We start from the raw sequence: 18,940 nt of genomic DNA, 5'->3' as shown, positions 1-18,940 counted from the left end.
GGCATGGGAGAGTGAATTTCATTTTTTTTATGTAAGGCATCCAATACTTTTGACAGGTCTGGTCGGCGCAGGAAAGCACCGATGCTCCACCAATACACTGACCCCCTTTTCCTGGGAACCACAGGATGGTGCAGATGAGTAACAAGCCTGCCAAGCCAGGTCTAGGATTAACCTCTGGCAATGTCAGTGCCACTACTGACACAGAGTTAGCTACGAGTTGCGAGTTGGTTCCCAAGAGCATAAACAGTGCCCGCCACACAACACACTCATTGTCTTGGGCGACTTCAATGCAGTTATTGGTAGAGCAATAGGTGGCTATGAGTTATGCGTTAGTCCCCATGTCTCTGGCACCAGAAAGGTAAACAGTTCACTACTCCTGAACTTTGCAAAGTCCGGAAGGCTGAGGATTGTGGATTCCTGGTTTCAGACACGAGCCTTGTCGCTGGACTTGGCAGAGCAATGCAAAGGAGATCAATCACATCCTTGTTAGTACTCACTGGAGGATCCTCCAAATATAAAGTATTCTAGTGTGATGAGGTCTTTTTGATCGACAGCAGACTTTTTGCAAAACTAAGGATACACATTAGTCCAAGAAAATCTTAAGATGCAACTCTCCAAGGTTCCATCAGGAGAAACTAAGGGACCAGGCATGTGCTCTTGAGTATGCAGTGGCAGTCTCAAATCAGTTTGAGGTACTTGGTACTCTGGAGGACCCTGGAGAGTTGTGGGATGCCTTTGAACATGAACTCCCCAAAGCTGCAGAGGAGTGCAGTGGAGAGCAAGAAAGGTCTAGGACGATAGTTATCTTGAGGTAGACACTGGAGAAAATAGAGGAGAGTTGTGCTGCCAGGCTGGTTGGGGACTGAGCAATACAGGACTAATGTCACAAAGGACTAGAACCCTTCTGTGGAGAGATAAGAAGAGGTATGTCAGAGATCTCGCTGAAGATATTGAGGGTTGTCTAAATGCAAATAACCTTAGCCCTGCCTTTCGAGCTCCAAAGAAGCTCTGCTCCAAATCCACATCTCAAATGAGTACTATTCAAACAGGCGATGGGCAGATGTATCAGATGGGGATGGGTATCGTGCCCATTGTGTCGGGCACTATGAGCAGCTGTACAAGGCAGAGGCCCCAAGCAGACAATTCCCTCTGGCTGATTTACAGATGGTGACTGCTGATCCACCAAGTCAATACCCCACCCTATCTAGTGGAGGTGAGAAAGTTGAAGGGTAGAAAAGCAGCTGTGGTCTGTAATAACAGTCCAGAGATGCTGAAAGCTGGAAGTGAAGCCATGATCCATAGGTTTTATGCAGTAATGTCTGTGTGGCAGTTCAGTGCCCTTCCTCTGGACTGGAAGAGGAAGTTGGTCTGGAAAGAAAAGGGGACTGACTGTGCCAAGCAAAGTGCTTGCTTATCTGCTGCTTATACGGATTTGACCTTATCTGCTAAAGTTTCAATGACCTGAGAAATAAGGGTTCATATATGAAGAGGCCAAGCCACTGGGACTGAATATATATGATGACCTGACTATTCTATTCTAGTTTATTGTTACATATACATTTTACTTGGTCTCTGCCAACATAGCATATGGCTCTGGTAGTCTGTTTTTGGCAGGATTAGTGAGTATTAGCCCAAGATCACCACCATACTTTGTCACAGGAGGGAAGGAAAATGCATTACTTCTGGATTTTTTATTATAGTTTTCTCAGTTTTGCTGTAAGGTAATAGAGGGTTAAGATTCTTGCTTATCTTAATTGGAACCTACCTCTGTACTTGGAAAAGGGATTCTTACTTCACCTTTGCATCACGACTGTATAAAATAATTAATCCTTTCTTCAGTATTCAGGGAAGGATCATGGAGAGGGAAGGCATTACAGGAGACTACCAATGGATCAATCAAGCGGTAGAATATCACAGAGTTGACAAGCAAGGGATGAAATGTGATTGGATGGAATGTTTGAGCCACTTTTGCCATTGCCACACAAGCCTTTGAGGAAGGTTCTTGCGCCGGGATAGGGCAAGAGAGACTTGACAACAAATTATCTCTACCACTATAGTTGCTTTGGAATGAGCAGCATGATTCAGGTAAGTATTGTAGTTGTACAGTATAAGTTAAGTGAACATTTTGGACAGCTATAATCAAGATCAAGGTCTCATGGCAAGGGGAACACAACTCTTAGTCTGTTAAAGTGTACATCCAACCAATGAAGATGCAAATAATTAATCTGAAGTACGTATGTCACTAATGCACCCAAAGATTTCAACTAAGTGAGCCTAATCTTACAGATGTGGTGTATGGATAGAAGGACGATGATCTGAGGCCAAGGAAGTGTCCAAGAAAATTACCAAGAAAGGAGACCCAACTACATCACCTGCCAGGCTCCACAGTAGTGGTGCCCCTTCCCCCCTCACTGCATTAGGGGAGGAGGGGCGCACTTAACCACTGACACAGCGAACCTGCCTGTGTGACTAGCTTGTGATGGCTGGTTGTCTACAAGGGCATGTGTAAGAGTTGGACTCTCCCCACAAAAATTTAGTGGATTTTTAAGTTTTTTTTTTTTTTTTTTTTTACCAGCTTTGTAATTAGCTGTTGATTTTTACTCAGTGAAACTCACTCCCTGAATAATTCCTTCCTACTCCAGCCTGGCTTTCTCTCCTTGTAATAAGTCTGCCCTGTCCATCCCAAGCAATGCAAATGACCTACCCATACCCAGTTGTCCCCTCCCACAGGACCTGGTGTATCAAACACCCATGGGTCAATTGAATAGAATAAGAGAAATCTATAAGATCTGGTGTTGTGTTGGTTACGTGATACCAGTGGTAAAGTTTGTCACATTGGTAGACCAACCAATAACCTCATATCTACTAAGTGTTTCAGAGGCCATGAGGCATCATTTTTCCCAGACATCATCTAAACAAACTGTTGTACCAGTATGGTATTTTGGCACAGCTTTATTGACACCTTGCCCTAATTTTCTGGTAATATAGTGCATAGCCAAAGGTGGTTAATTAAGGCATTTACTCTTGACCCTGATAGGGTAGCCTGGCATGGCCATCTAGACATATGGCTGGGTGATGGTCCGGCTCCTGCAATGGCGCATAACTCAAGGGTGTAAACCCGGCCTCGACCAAACAAGCAGTAAGGCAAACAGACAAGGATCTACATAAAGCAAGGGAAGTCGTAAGACATGTGGCCAAGGGAAGCATGACGTTTATACCCACCCACTACCTTCACTCCTGCTTTACCCTTCCTCTCTCTCTCACATTCATTATACATAGGTAATGGGAATTCAGAGGGAATGGGAAGAAGGAACTAGCAAGTGAGAAATTGCAGGACAGTGGCCAGAGGGAGATGTAAAGGAGTAAAGTGGAGGAAATACTTGGAAGAGCAAGAGCACAGATAGAACACAGTGAAGGAGGTTTATGAGGATTTTAAAAGTTCAGTGGTCAGGGCAACTGAGGAAGTAGTCGGGTATAGGTCGTATGGAAAAGGAAAGAAAGGAGTGCGTGGTGGACGGATGAGACAAAAGAGGCAGTTGAGAAAAGAAGGAACTATAAGAAAATGTTAGAGAAATGTGACAGAGGAAGTGAGAGGGAGATGGGAGAGAAAATACAGGGAGAGTAAGATGTTGGTAAAGAAATTGGTTAGGGAAAGTAAACAGAGTGGAGCTGATGGCATAACAGCATAAGTGTTGAAGTAAGGAGGAGGTGTAGTTATGGAATGGATATTATGGATATGTAACCTACCATGGGAACGGAGTGAGGTGCCAGAGGATTGGAAAAAGGCTATTGTTGTGCTGCTGTACAAAGGGAAAGTGAGCAGAGGTGATTTTAATAGTTACAGGGGAGTAAGTCTACTCAGTGTGGCAGGAAAAGTGTATGGAAGGGTTTTAAATGAGATGATGAAGAAAATAACTGAAAAAAGTGTAGGCAATGAACAAGAGGGTTTGAGGAAAGGGAGGGGTTGTGTAGACCAAATATTTGCACTCAAAATGTTAGTTGAAAAATTCATAGAGAAGGATAGGAAGCTGTTTGCTGCATTCATGGATCTGGAGAAGGTATATGACAGGGTTGACAGGAAGGGGTTGTGGGAGGGCATTTGCTGGAGGGAATCCGATCCTTCTATAAGGATGCAAGTGCCTCTGTAGGCGTGAAGGGTGAGTTGAGTGAGAGTTTTGGTGTTGGTGTGGGTGTGAGACAGGGATGTGTGATGTCACCATGGCTTTTTAAGGTGTACATGGATGGTTGTATGAGAGAAATGAAAGCCAGAGTGGGGGAGCTTGGTCCAAGGCTGAAAGTAAGTGGTATGGAGGAGTCACTGGTTGTGGGCCTGTTTACAGATGATACAGTGTTGTTGGCAGAGAATGAGGGGACACTGCAGAGGGTAGTGGATGAGTTTAACAGTGTGTGTAAGAGGAGAAAGCTGATAGTGAATGCTGGAAAGAGTAAGGTTATGGTATTTGAGAGGGCGAGAGAACAGGTCATTGATTTTGCAAAGCAATACAGAGTTAGAGCAGGGGGTACAACAAAGTGTAGGATAAGGTTAGGGGAGGAGAGAATGGAGGAGGTGACTGATTTAAATATTTAGGGACTGTTTTTTGTAAGCATGGCAGTATGGAAGGTGAGGTGGGGGAAAGAGCAGTGAAAGGGTGCATTGGAGAGATTTATGAAAGGAAGAAACGTGAGCATGGAGATAAAGAGGAGAATAAGGAATAGTATTATCCTGCCAACTCTGTCATATGCGTCAGAGACATGGACATGGAATGCAGCACAGCAATCGAGAATACGTGCAGTGAAAATGAGTTATATAAGAGGTGCATGTGGTGTGTCCGGATGGGGTGGAGAAAGTAATGAAAGCGTGTATGAGCGGTTTGGTATGGGTGTGACAGTGAAAGGAGTGGAGTGTGGAGTGGTGGACTGGGTGAAGCATGGTGCACTGAGATGGTTTGGAGATGTGATGAGAATGGGGGAGAATGAATTCGTGAAGAGTGTATGAGGGAAGGATTGAGGGAGGGGGGGTCAGGGGAAGACCACCTGTGAGGTGGATCAAAAGGGTGAGTGAGTATTGGAGCGAGAGAGTTGGAAGTAGCAGGATTGAATGTGTTGCAAGGGAGTGCCAGAACAGGGAGAGATAGAGACACTTCTGCCGCGGCCACCCCCTGGAGGGAAGTTTCTGCAAAGAAGCAAGGCATCGAAGATATAGATAGATAGATAGAATTCAGCCATGCACATGTTACTTTTCTATAGTGACAGATAATTTGAAAGTATATGCCAAGTATGGTAGGGTGGTTTATACTAACAACCATGATTCCTGTTCCAGCATGGTCGGTCGCTTTAAGGTGTCCCACCCTTACCCCTTTCTGACCTCTACCCAACCTCCTGTAAGTGACCATGCCTCAGCTGCCCTATCCCAACAGACTTCCAACATAGCCTCTGGAAATGGAGGCCAAAAAGTTTTCATTGATATATAATTCCACCACAAAGATCATAACTATAGTACTTGAGAAATGGCCAGCCATGCTAGAACAGTTATCACGGTTGTCAGCATAAACCACCCTACCATACTCCGTATATACTTTTGAATTATCTGCCACTATAGAAAAGTAACATGTGCATGGCTGAATTACACATGCATAATGCATGTGATAGAGAGAGAGGGGGGAAGGAGAAGTGGAGGAAGGGTAAGGCAGGAGTGGAGGTAGTGGGTGGGTATAGACATCACAGCAACATCACACTTCCCTCGTTCATACGTCTAGATGGCCATGCCAGGCTTCGCCCATCAGGGTCAAGAGTAAATGCCTTAATTAACCACCTTTGGCTATGCACTATATTGCCAAAACTTAGGGCAGGGTCGTGTAGTGCGGCGACGGCCTGATGAACGAGCCTCCCATAACCCACTTAGCCAGTGGGGTACCTCTTTGGCCGACTCGGTAAGGAGTGGCTCTCCCGTCACGCTGGTCGCGGGTTCAATCCCAGGCAGCCGGCGAATACCCTGATCTTGATTAATTTCTCGTGTTATTTCGATACACGCAGAGGCCGTGTTGAGAAATAGGAAGGATTTAGAAAAGAAGCTCGTCGGGGCATTACAGTGTTAAAGAAGCTGTGCCAAAATACCAAACCAATACAACAGTTTGTTTAGAAGACATTTGCGAAAAACGATTCCTCACGGCCTCTGAAACGCTTAGCAGATTTCACTAATCCTAGTCAATCAACCCATAGGTGTAAGATCCTTTTCTTGCCACCTGTACAGTCTTGTAGGAGAAGTGTTCCATCAGTCAGTTGCCTCGGTGATTCCTTTGGAAAGCCTGGCTTACTCTCCCATCAAGTGGCTGTGTCCCTCTTCTTCTTTCTCTCCTGTTTGCCTCAGCACAACCCTGACATCACCTTGGTAAACAAACATTGAATTAGTTAGGAAACATATAATAAATATAACTGTTGCATATTATTGTGTCAATTTTTAGCTTATATAGCAAACAAAGTGTGTTAAATACAAAAGGTTGGATCCCTCAGATATAGTCATCCCCTTCTCAATTGGGTCATTAAAGTGAGGGTTCACTGTAATAGTCAACTCAAATAAATAAAAATTCTGTATATTGTGTAAATGTCAACTTCTCCCGGTTATGATAAAATCCAGTCAAGTCAGATGCCTAGCTGGTTCACTCTGGACAGTTGCTTGCACGCACTCCTGCCCATCTTAGCAAAGCCCAGACACCTCTGTAAATATGCACTGAATTAGCAAAGAACTATGAATATGAGGCAACTACAGGAAAAATACAGCCAAAAGGAAAGAAGCTATCAATTTTTTGCAGATCAAGAGAATGCTTTTGACCAAGTACCAAGGGAGGTAACAGAGTGCCTTGAGGATAAAGGGGGTACCTGAGAGAATGGTGGTAGCAATTATGGCCCTGTATGTAGGAACAAAGCCACACATAAAGACAGCAGCGGGAACATTAAGAATTTGGTATAGGAGTGTGGGTGTGCATCAAGGCTCTGTATTTCGCCTGCTATTGTTCATCATAGTAATGGACAAGGCAACTAGAGAGGCCAGAAAGGGAGTTCCATGGGAGTTGGTATATGCAGATGATCTAGAATTGATGGTAGAATCAGACCAGGAGTAATGGAAGCATTTGGGAGATGAAGATAAGGAATGGAAACAAGAAGATTGAAAGTAAACTTGGAGAAAACAAAATAATGGTAACTGGAAAGGGCACTAATCACAGTATACAGTCAGGAAGATGGCCTTGTGGATGTTGTGGGAGTGGGAGTAAATTCAATTTTCTGGATAGAGTGCAACAAATGGTGTCACCAAAGATGTTCAGGACTAATAAGTGTAAATGGGGTACAGGATTTTCAGTGTCCAGCTTGCAGAAAGGGAGGATATAACAGGTTGGAAAAGAAATGATGATGGAGGGAGAATAGAGGAAGTACATACATGAGTCTTGTTACCATGGAGATGTGTTGGACTGTGAGACTGGAGTGGAGAGTGGTGAGAGCAAGGTTGGCAGCGGCATGGAAAAAATGGAGAGAGATAGCAAGCTTGTTAGTGAACCAAAGTATCCCACTGAAGAGTAGAGGTGGTGTGTATGAAACGTGTATTAGATCACTTAGTTATATGGTGTTGAAACATGGGTAATGACTGGAAGAGTAAAGGGTATCATAAGATGATGTAATTCAAGGATGCTGAGGTATATGGCTGGAGTGAGGTGGCAGGTCAGGCTGTTCAGTGAGGAAGTGGCTAAGAGATATGGTGTGAAAGAGATACAGAGGAGAGTGAGACAGAGAAGGTTGTAGTGGTTTGGACATGTGAGAAGAGAGAGAGGGTGGAGTGCTGAGGATGGTTGGGGTGGAGGTACCTGACAGGATACCAGTTGGAAGACCAAAGAGAACATGTTGGGGAGCAGTGCAACAAGACTTTGAAGTGATAGAAATAGAGGAAGGATTATTGCAAGTATGGTCCCAAGAATGGGAGATGGACTATAAATGAAGGGGCAGAAGAAGAAGAAGAAGAAGAAGAAGAAGAATTAACAAAGAACTATATTCATAGTAATGTGGAAATGACGACCCCCCCCCCTGTTTTTGTACATTCAACTTAGAAAGAAAGAAATATAAAATCTGTATACACTTAGTGTTAATGTTGACCCCTGAAAGCTGTGATACATTCAACTGAGAAATAAATAAAAATGAATTCCCTCATATAGTGTCAATGTCAACTCCTCATAGCTATAATAAATTCAACTGAGAAATAAATGCATATTTTGTATATATTTGCATGAACATCAACACCCACAAGCTATGATACTAACAACTGAGAGAAATATAAGCCTGTGAAGAGTTCAACTTGCTTGACTTTTTGTCATGTGAACACACACGAGCAGCTCACAAACACTCATAAATCCTTGGAGGTAATGTAATATACTGTAAAAGCCACAACAGCTAGACAAGGATGCAGACCTCTGTCCACTGGCAGAGTGAAAGTCTACATTTCTTTTCCAGCATTTCACCGAGTATTTCTTCATCATTCACTGACAAGGCACTAGGGATGTAGGCTGAGGTTACATGTCACTTTATATCATTAAATTTCATGTAAATATATGAAAATGCCCGCCTGCAATGTACAAACAATTGATTGCTTGACGTCCAAAGACATGAATGTCATCTGTCGGGAAAATCCATGCAAACTATCTATAGCCAGAATTAAGAAAGCTCCAGTGCAGTGACTGTTTTTCTGTCAGTAATTTATTAGGTGATGGTGATATGAACAGTCGCAGCACGTGAGTCAGAGGTGTGCATTATAGTGTGGCAAGTTGAACATTCAAAATAATCTAAGCGACGAAAATTTGTACTCATTTATGACTGGCAATCAGAATCCACCATTTTTGTTGTCTAGTTATATATTCACTTTTGTCTGTCCTCACAGCTGTATCTATGGAAATATTCAAATTTAAATATACCACAATACAGAAAATAGGTTATAGAAATATTTCAGGAAACTAAAAGATTAAGGGGGTACGGGACACCTGAAGTCAACTAACTAAACTATCGGGTATTGCGATGAAACTAAGTAGGCATCTATGTTGCCTACATTTTGTATGAGCCAGAACAATGTATGTATACTTATGTGTATACTCATACATATACATGTGTAGCGACACTTAAAATTACACAGCACCATTAATAAATAGCCAATCACTTTCATTTTTTGGATGTGAATAGTCTTTAGGTATGCCTAGAGCCCTATGGAAAATATTCTGAAAGTTGCCCATATAGAAAGACGTAATGGTATTTCTTTTATTATGTTCATCGAATGTCACGTAAAATCGTGTTTTTTTGTCACTTTTTCCTCTTAATACTCCTAGCTCCTTTACCCTATCAACAATATCTAATCATAGGTCCCTAGCTACTTGTACAATCAACATTCCCTGCACTTTTCACGTAAATCTGATTGATTTTAGATTTTCTGCGATTAAAAAATACAAAATTTAACCTTTAACTTGGTCCAATTAAACCCGCGCCAGACATTTAAGATTTGTGCTACGAGGAAAACATTGCTCGGGGATTATTTCAAGATGGTATAAGAACGTTTTTAACCCAGTTTTGCAAAATGCTATATTTTGACCAAAAAACACACCCCAGGTGTCGCGTACCCCCTTAAGTGAGTATTTGGCAATGTTCTCCATCACCCCTCATGGACCCCATGACTAAAGAATGTAGTGGTTAAAATTTTATATCTGCCACATGAGACAACTTCTAAACTCGGACTTGTAATTTTGAGGTTCAAGGGTCACCTTATATATTGAAATATATAGTACTTGTTAGTTTAGTAATGTGGTCCAGCTGGCCAAAATGTTGTGCAGCCCTGGTTTGAAGTCATTACCGAGTGATGTTCCCCTTCTTTCTTCATTTGACTTTTGAGCTGTTTCTTTCATTTTCACTTCACCAATTTTCTTCCTTAATGCAAACTCTTTCCCTTTGTAGAAAGCCGCTGACTTCACCAGTTCACCACTCCCAACACCTGTGTGGGAAATAGTAGTTACCACTTGAAGACAGTTCATAGGATTTTTATTATTCAGAATATTTTACCTCTCCATGTTTCAGAAGTGACTAGATTTTTTCAGCAATCTAGTCTTCCACTTACTCATTACTGGTAATAGTGAGCTAATAAACTATCAAAACCTTCATATGTTAATTTATTGAAAATCTAAGTATAAATCAACAAACAGTTTAGAAATGATAAGGCATCGTCACTAAGACTTACTGCAAGGCCAGTGTTTGACAGAATATTACAGGTATATACAAAACATACTTTTAACTATGGATACACTTTAAAGAATCATATGGCAGTCCATGGAACAGGTTTCCCTGAAGGTTCCCAGGTTTTCCTGAACTTCATTATCATCCTCCATGACTATTAATACTACTTCTTTAGCCACAGTTTGTTCTTTTTATCTCTCTCACTGTGTTGTTATTGGCTTGGAGTTTTCTTTCAATCATGAAAGTGTTATACACTTTCTTGTGTCATATAATAAATTTCACTGAGAATCTTACAGTTACAGCCATATTGTTTATCAAGTCTGATGTTGTTCTATCATGAGGTTAAGAGTTAGTTATGAGATGATGGTGAATCACTCAAAATCTTGAGTGACAACCTCTTCAGTTCAGCCATTAGGCTGGCCACACACAAACCTTGTTCTCAGTGGACAGTGGCTGCCAATATTTTGAGGCGCCACCAAAAGGTGGAGAGGGATGCTGCGCATACAAATGGCTCTTTCATGGCAACCACAGGCAGTTCTATCATGGATTTTGCAGAGCTATCATGTGTTGTTGCTGGGCTCCTCAAAAGACAAAGATAAAAAAAATGCAAAAGAGAGTACTGGTGCACCCAATAATCAGCCATAAGCTTCTTAGGGGTATGTTATATAATATTCTTGAAGAGTTATGAGCTCACCCAGACAAACTCAGAAACTACGTACTTTAGAATGAATTGTGACTCCTCTGTCATTAATGTCACAATCATCATTGTTTAGCGGAGCAATTCTGTTCATCGACTTCACCAAAGTCAAAATAGGTTTGTCAACGATGCCAAGCTCCACTGCCACAAAAAAGTGGTAAATGTGCTGGCTGCGATTTAAATTAAGTTTCCATTTAAGGTTGCCAGTGGTGATACACTAAGTTGTGGCAGGGAAAATGGACCCAGTCTGCATTTTTTCTGGCTGCCACTAAAAAGTGGATCGTGTGCAGGCTTCCATAGAAACACGTGCGTTTCATTCTTGCCACGAAAGCATGGCAGCCACCATCCACTGAAAAGTGGCACATGTGCAGCCTGCCCTATTAAAAAGAAGTGTCAAAATTCACGTTGTACATGTGCCAGGCATGAGACATGGCTCTGCATATTTATACCCACTTGATAACTGCCACCACAAAGGTCAAGCACAAAATTGCCATCTCTCCTCAAAACAATGATTCACAATTTTATAAAGGTCAAAATGTTGAAACCTCAACTGTTTTCAATCCACTATGAGGAACGTGCTGCAGCATAGGTATGTTCCCTTGTTACCTGCCACAAAAGAGGCCAAGCCTCCCCAGTCAATGTCAATAAAAAGCTAACGAGCACACCTCTACCTCCCACGCACTGTACTCTCTATATATAAACCCCATCAAACTGAAAAAAAAAAAAAAAAGTATTAATCTCACATGTTTGCTTCCATCAAATCTTCAAATATTTAAGAGAATGGTTAGACAAGCAATGGCTGGTATGTGTGTGTGTGTGTGTGTGTGTGTGTGTGTGTGTGTGTGAGAGAGAGAGAGAGAGATATAAATATATATATATATATATATATATAGATATATATAGCGTATATATATATATATATATATATTTATATATATATATTTATATATATATATATATATATATATATATATATATATATATATATATATATATATATATATATATATATATATATATATATATATATATATATATATATATATATTTGTCACATTTACAAAGCTGTGTATCAAAGGAATGCTCTGCCTAACACGGAAGTGTGTCAAAACTCTACACATATTGAAAGATCACACACACACACACACACACACACACACACACACACACAATGATTGTAACCATGATACGTCCAAGGGTGGAATGTGCAGAAATGGTATGGTCACCATGTGCAAAGTCAAATATATACCATAAATCAAATGTATAAGGAAATTAGAGAGGGTTCAGAGGGCAGCAACAAAGCTGGTACCAGGACTAAGAGATTTAACATACAAAGAGAAACTGAAGTGGCTGAACCTACTGACAATGGAACAGAGGAGGGAGAGAGGAGATCCGATTGTGATATGTAATGCCCCGGGCTTTTATTTTCTCTTTTTCTATTTTCCTACACATCCTCTGCGTGTATCGAAACACACGAGAAATTAATCAAGACAAAGTGAGGGTATTCCCCGGCTGCCTGGGATTGAACCCGCGACCAGTGTGACGGGAGAGCCACTCCTTATCGAGTCGGCCAAAGAGGTACCCCGCTGGCTAAGTGGGTTATGGGAGGCTCGTTCATCAGGCCGTCGCCGCACTACACGGCTTTCCCCCCTAGCTATGTAGATTAATTTCTGTGTGTTGACAATGTCCCTTTGAGACATAACTCCACAATGTCCCTTTGAGACATACCTCCAATATTTCCATTTTCTATCAACCTCGGAGCATGGGCCATCCTACCTGTTACCCCTTTGGGGAAACTCAACAGAACTGCAGGAGAGGATGCCCACCGCTATGCCACCACTGTCATGGCCCGGGCTTTTATTTTCTCTTTTTCTATTTTCCTACATGTCCTCTGCGTATCAAAAACACACGAAATTAATCAAGACAAAGTGAGGGTATTCCCCGGCTGCCTGGGATTGAACCCGCGACCAGCGTGACGGGAGAGCCACTCCTTACCGAGTCGGCCAAAGAGGTACCCCGCTGGCTAAGTGGGTTATGGGAGGCTCGTTCATCAGGCCGTCGCTGCACTACAATATATAAATTGCTCGGTGGGATGGAGAAAGTGGAAAAGTAAAGTTGGAAAGTTTCATTTAGTCGGCGCAACATCTGTGGTCATATGTCGGAGAGAGACAGAAGGGGAAGGAATTATAGGAGAAGGGAACAGATCCCAGGAGACGGGACATAACCCCCGATTAATACCTGGTACCCATTCACTGCTAGGTGGACAGGGGCATAGGGCATCGGAAAAGCCGCCTAAATTTTTTCACTCCGCCCGGGAATCGAGCCCGGGCTCTCTCTGTTGTGAGCCGAGTGTGCTAACCACTGCACCACGAAGCCCCCTGGGAGAAAGTGGACAAAGAAGATCTAATAATATGGGATATAAGAGAATCAAGAGGTCATGGAAGAAAGATGAAAAAGGAAGCCTGTAGAAGAGACATAAAGAAGAACAGCTTTCCACTTAGGTAGAGGAGGCCTGGAACAGCCTGGAAAAAGAAGTGGTTCAAGCAAACACGATTCATGAATTTAAGGCCAAGTTGGATCATAGTAGATATGGGAGTGGGATAGAACATAGAACAAGTGTAGCTCCTCTCCGACAACTAGGTAAATACGTACTACTAGGTAAATAGACACACACACACACACACACATACACACTACTTCCTTAAAACTTATAATGAAGGTGTAGTAAAGTGGGTACCCTACTATGTGATAAAGAAAAGAGGGGAAAAAGAGTGGTTTAATACAAGATGTCTGGAAGCAAAGAAGAAAGATAAAGCATGAAGACACTTAAAAAGGAATGCCATAAATAGGGAAAGCTGTAGACAAGCTAGAAATGATTACACCAAAGTGAGGAGAGAAGAAAAAAATACAAAAAGAATATAATATAAAAATGTAAGGAGGACCCAAAACTTTTTTATAGACTTTATAAGAAATTCATTGAAAAAGGAGCTGTGAATGTAATCAAAGTGGGTGACCAAGTCTGAGGATGCAAAGGAAATCAGTGAAATATTAAATGAAACTTTTCAGAAAGTATTTATCCTAGAGACAGAATTTGAAGAGAGAGAGATGAGAATTGTCAAAAAAATGAAAAACATAAAAGTGGATAAAGAAGAGATACTTGGGCTATTGAAGTCACTAGATGGTAAGAAGGCAATGTGTCCATTTGAAATATCAGGCCAAGTACTGAAAGAGTGCAGTGAACAGTTACTAAAACCAATTCATGACATTAGAAGTTGTTCAATTAAGACTGAAGAAGTCCCAGTGCAAAGGAAGAGGGCACATGTGGTCCCACTATATAAGAGTGGAAACAAGTACGAGCCACTGAACTATAGACCGGTTTCCCCAACAAATGTAATGTGCAAACTGTGTGAGAAGGTAATTAAAAGAGTGGGTGGACCATCTGGAAAGAGAGAAGATAATAAATGAAAGTCAATTTGGATTTGGAAAAGGTAAATCTTGTGTCACAAATCTAATGTGTTTTTATTCATGAGTAATAGATATAGTACAGGAGAGAGACAGATGGGAAGACTGCATATTTTTTTACCTACAGAGGCATTCCATAAAGCTCCACATAAAAGATCGCTGTGGAAACTAGTAGAACATAGAGGAGGATATGGGAGAAAAATGACAATGGATGAAAAATTACCTGACAGAGAAATGAGAACCATGTTAAAAGATGAAAAATCAGATTGGAGAAAGGTCACAAATAGAGTGCCACAGGGATCAGCGTAAGAGTCAATAATGTTTTTAATATACGGTACATAAATGATATGCCGGAAAAAGTAAAGAGTTGTTTGAGTATGTTTGCAGATGACACCAAACTGTTTGGAAAAATAAGAGATGATGATGATTGTAATAAGCTGCAAGAAGATTTAAATAAGATACATGAATGGAGTAAAGAATGGGAAATGGAGTTTAACAAAAAGTAATGTCACAATGAAATTGGGAAAAATGTAAAAATAGACCATGCGGAGTGTATAGGATGGGAAGAACAATCACTGACACATTGAATGAAGAAAAAGACTTGGGAATTATAATACAAGATGCACTGACACCTGAGAAGAACATATATAAGATAGGTATTCAGAGAAACATGTAGTTTGCTGCAAAATATTAGTGGCATTTCACTACTTAGATGGGGACATGGTGAAGAAAATAATAACAACATTGATTAAATCAAGGCTAGAGTATGCACCGGTTGTTTGGTCACCACACAGAAAAAAGGATATAAGGAAACTCGAAAGGATTCAAAGGACTGCAACTAAGATGGTACCAGAACTCAAATCTGTCATACGAGACTAGATTGGAGGAACTGGGCCTACCAACACTTGAAGAAAGAAGAGAAAGAGGAGACCTGATAGCATTGTACAGGAATACAAGTGGATTGGACGTGTTGGATAAAAATGATTTAATCGAGATGGAAGGGAGGAGGCAAGAAATTGAGAAAGGGGACTTGTCTGAAAGACATATAGAAGTACAGTTTTCCATACAGGAGTGTGGATACATGGAATGGACTAAACAAAGACATTGTTGAAGCTGACAATGTCCATAAAATGAAGGAAAAGTTGAACAATTATGGACAGGTCAGTCCGAGCTTGAGCTCAGGCCCTGTATACTACAAGTAGGTACAAATAGGTAAATACACAGAGCAGCCAAGAAAATGGTGCCAAGCTTGAGACATGATATATGAGAAGCAACTGGAGAGATTGGGTTTGCTAGCCTTGGAGGAGGGAGGAGGCAGAGGAGATCTGATTGCAGTGTACAGGATGATGAAGGAAATAGTAATGATTGACAGGGATGGCCTGTTTGTATGGGGCACTAGAAATAAAAGGCCAAGGTAAGAAACTGAGAAAAACCTGAGGGATCAAGAAACACAGTGTTCCCTATAGAAGCACTGACACCAGGAATAACCTTGAAAAGGAGATGGTTCAAGCCAAAATTATTATTCATGACCTAAACTTGATAAACTGAGACTTGGAAACAGGACCCCAGAGTGTAGCTTATTTCCTGTAGATGATAACTAGGTGTATATACACACACACACACACACACACACACACACACACACACACACACACACACACACACACACACACACACACTCAGGAAATTTATAAAATAAGACAATTTCTAGTAAAGTCAGATCAGCAAATCAAGATCAAGATATTGCTAAAAATTTTATGACTAAATAAGGCCGTCATATAAAAAAAAAAATCAATCGAGCAATTTGCAATGGAAAGCATAACGACAGTGTGTTGTATGTACACAATGTACATCATATAGCATACCGTATAGTTTACCGTTTACCAGAGCTGGGATTCTGTAGAAAAAATCTACCACCGGTATCGGTAGTCGGTAGCGAGCCGCGTCCAATCGGTATCGGTAGATCGGTAGATTTTTCAGAAATCTACCGATCGGTATAGATTCGTCGGGTAGATTAAAAACTCTATAATTATATAATAAAAAATGCTTTTAAAGGCCCATAACACACTTTTTAAGTTATTTCTCTCTTATTTCGGTTAACTTAAGAATAGAAGTAAATTAGAGTCTTTTAATACCTTTTTTAAGTTCAAAAATACATAACTTATTTAATAAATGAATTTCTCCCTCAAAAAATAAACATCAAACTGAAAAAAAGTTAAATTTAAACAAACTAGACAATACAGCATTATTTATTAACTTTCACAAAATAAATTTCTTCCCAACACAAAAAAATTACAACTGAAGCAGTCTTGAGCCTCCTACTCAGGGTGGTGTCGCGCCTTCTTGAGGTCCTCCTTGAGGAATGTCTTGAACTGCTCGCTGTTGCCCTTCAACATCACCAACTGCTCAAAGTTGTTGTCAGTAATGGAGGACCTCTTTGGGGCGGAGGATGTTGCCGGCGGTGCTGAAAAACCTCTCAGCGGCAGCGGAACTGGGCAGGAGGTGTTGTATTTGACAAACAAAAGGAGACGCTGCCTCCACACCTCACCTCTCCCCCTCTTACAGGGTTCACACTCTACACACGGCCCCGGCCAAGGCCACATACAAAACACTCACTCAACACACAGCATATCCTAACCTCTGGTTCAGAATAATATGATTAAATAGTTCACTGACTTGATCAAAACTTTTTAATGTAAAATAAAGTTTAAAAAGGAAAATCACTTGAAAAGTTAAAAGCACAAACGATATGTGCGTTGCTGGGGCGGTGGACTTAAAAACACTGCCACTTAAAACACTAGGCGATGAGGCTGAGCACGTTGTGAGGCGAGAGAGAGCAGCGTGGGGGTGTAGGCTACTCGCGTCGGCAGGCCAAACAGAGGGGGCCCGCCAAAACTTTTATCGCCAGGTCGTGGCTGCCTCTGATTGGCTGAAACGCCCAGAACGGCCGTGATTGCGTGATGACGCCAAAGTAATACCTGGAATTTCCTGCTAACTGCTTCCTAGATGATGCGCGAACGTGTTGAAACTTGTCCGTTTCATTTTGCCGGTCGTCTTCTCTTAAGTCTAAAAAAAAAGTCCCGCTCGCTTTTCAATCTACCGATACCGATTGACTGCCAATCATGCGATCGGTAGCGGTATTCGGTAGTTTCTTCAAAATACCGAATGATCGGTATCGGTAGCAGTAATCTACCGCCGGTAGTACCGATCCCAAATGTCAATCGGTAGTCCCAGCTCTGCCGTTTACCGTTGATGAGGTTTCAGGCCCTGCTCTGCTGCTGATGCAGCGCTCTACGAGGGCCGTCAACAATTTCAATGTTACCCTCAATAATAGTCTTCGATGCACTTATTCTCAAACATCGTAGTGTCCTTCACAGGGAGGCGGGTGTACTTCCGGATTAACACTCTGAGTAGGGTTGCCACTCATTCCTTTAAATGTGGATTCATTCTGTATTGGAGAGTGAGATTTTGCACTTCGTTTTGAACCAATACAGAAAGCCAATAGTTCCGTATTTATCTGTCTGAATGGTCAAGCAGATAAAATTCAGTATTTTATAAGTGTAGTGCGAACATTTTTCAGTGAATCACAAAACCAGTCCACAAAATTATGCATTTGTTAAGGTGCAGGCAGCGACTGTCAGTCAAGGCAGCAGGACGGCCCTGTCCTCCAGGTCACCCTTGGGGGTGCACCCGCTGGCTTCCGCCTGTGTCCTTGTCTGCTGCGCTGCTCCTCACGCCCCGCCCGTCCCAACAGGCACTGCCAGGCAGCAGGGTCACAGGGTGTGTCCAGGGCCCGGGGTGGCCCTCACGTCCAGGCGGAGCCATGAACCTCACACCGCACCACACACCCCGCCGAGCTTGTGGAGGCCACCCGCGTGCCACAGCCATTCCCTAGGTGCCTCAGGTCCTTACTACAGATTGTAGATGCAAGAAAATTCTTCAAAGATCTGCACACAGTTCAGTTCAGTTCAGTTGTCTCGGTCGGGAGTTTTGCCATTGTAACGGCACTGCCTGATGTCTGGGTCTTACCTGCTGGATTTCATACTTGGATGGAGACACGCGCCCCATCCAAAAACTGTGATGTCTCCAACCAAAACTGTAGCTGATGAATTTTCATGAAGATGGTCAGATGGTTGGCTAATATGACATCACAAGATGGCACGGATAACTACTAATTTAATACCCAATCAGTAAACAACAATCCAAACAAAACACCCAAAGAAAAAACAAACTACGTGGCAAATGTAGTAGCAGTAGTGGAAATAGTAGTAATAATAGTAGTAGCAATCTTAGTAGTAATAATAGTAGTAGTAGTAGTTCCTGATGCGCACCATCCCGGCATCAGTCCACTCCTCCGACCACTGGAAAATGCCGTCAAGAATGTATTCTTGCCGGCGCTAGTGAAATCTCATGCTTTTTGGGGGAGGAGGAGAGGGATATGCTAGCACTTCCCCCAAGACTGGGTGGGATGGGGATCACCAACCCTGAGAAGCTGGCTGATAAGGAGAACCAAAAAAATTAAAACTCCAT

General features: G+C 41.9%; 2 long non-coding RNA genes across 4 annotated transcripts in view; one reads left to right on the top strand and one right to left on the bottom strand.

Annotated features, from left to right (window-relative positions):
- Window positions 1-6,589, top strand: part of LOC127001710 (uncharacterized) — a 16,987-nt gene extending 10,398 nt beyond the window's left edge. For both annotated transcript variants that reach the window (XR_007755406.1, XR_007755405.1), the window contains 2 exons: window positions 1,840-2,085; window positions 2,287-6,589. This is a non-coding gene — a long non-coding RNA (uncharacterized LOC127001710). The remainder of the gene's footprint in view (window positions 1-1,839; window positions 2,086-2,286) is intronic.
- On the bottom strand, window positions 2,542-18,940 carry LOC127001711 (uncharacterized). Of its 2 annotated transcripts, none has more exons than XR_007755407.1 (2): window positions 18,323-18,940; window positions 2,542-10,012 (listed from the first exon to the last, which is right to left on the bottom strand). It is a non-coding gene; the product is annotated as an uncharacterized LOC127001711 (long non-coding RNA). The 2 variants fall into 2 exon arrangements; XR_007755408.1 differs by lacking the exon at window positions 18,323-18,940 and adding an exon at window positions 16,276-16,295.

The sequence above is a fragment of the Eriocheir sinensis genome, chromosome 21, assembly GCF_024679095.1.
Source record: "Eriocheir sinensis breed Jianghai 21 chromosome 21, ASM2467909v1, whole genome shotgun sequence".
NCBI lineage: Eukaryota > Metazoa > Arthropoda > Malacostraca > Decapoda > Varunidae > Eriocheir > Eriocheir sinensis.
The sequence above is the reverse complement of the archived record's forward strand: the minus strand, read 5'-3'. Positions and strand labels throughout refer to the sequence as shown.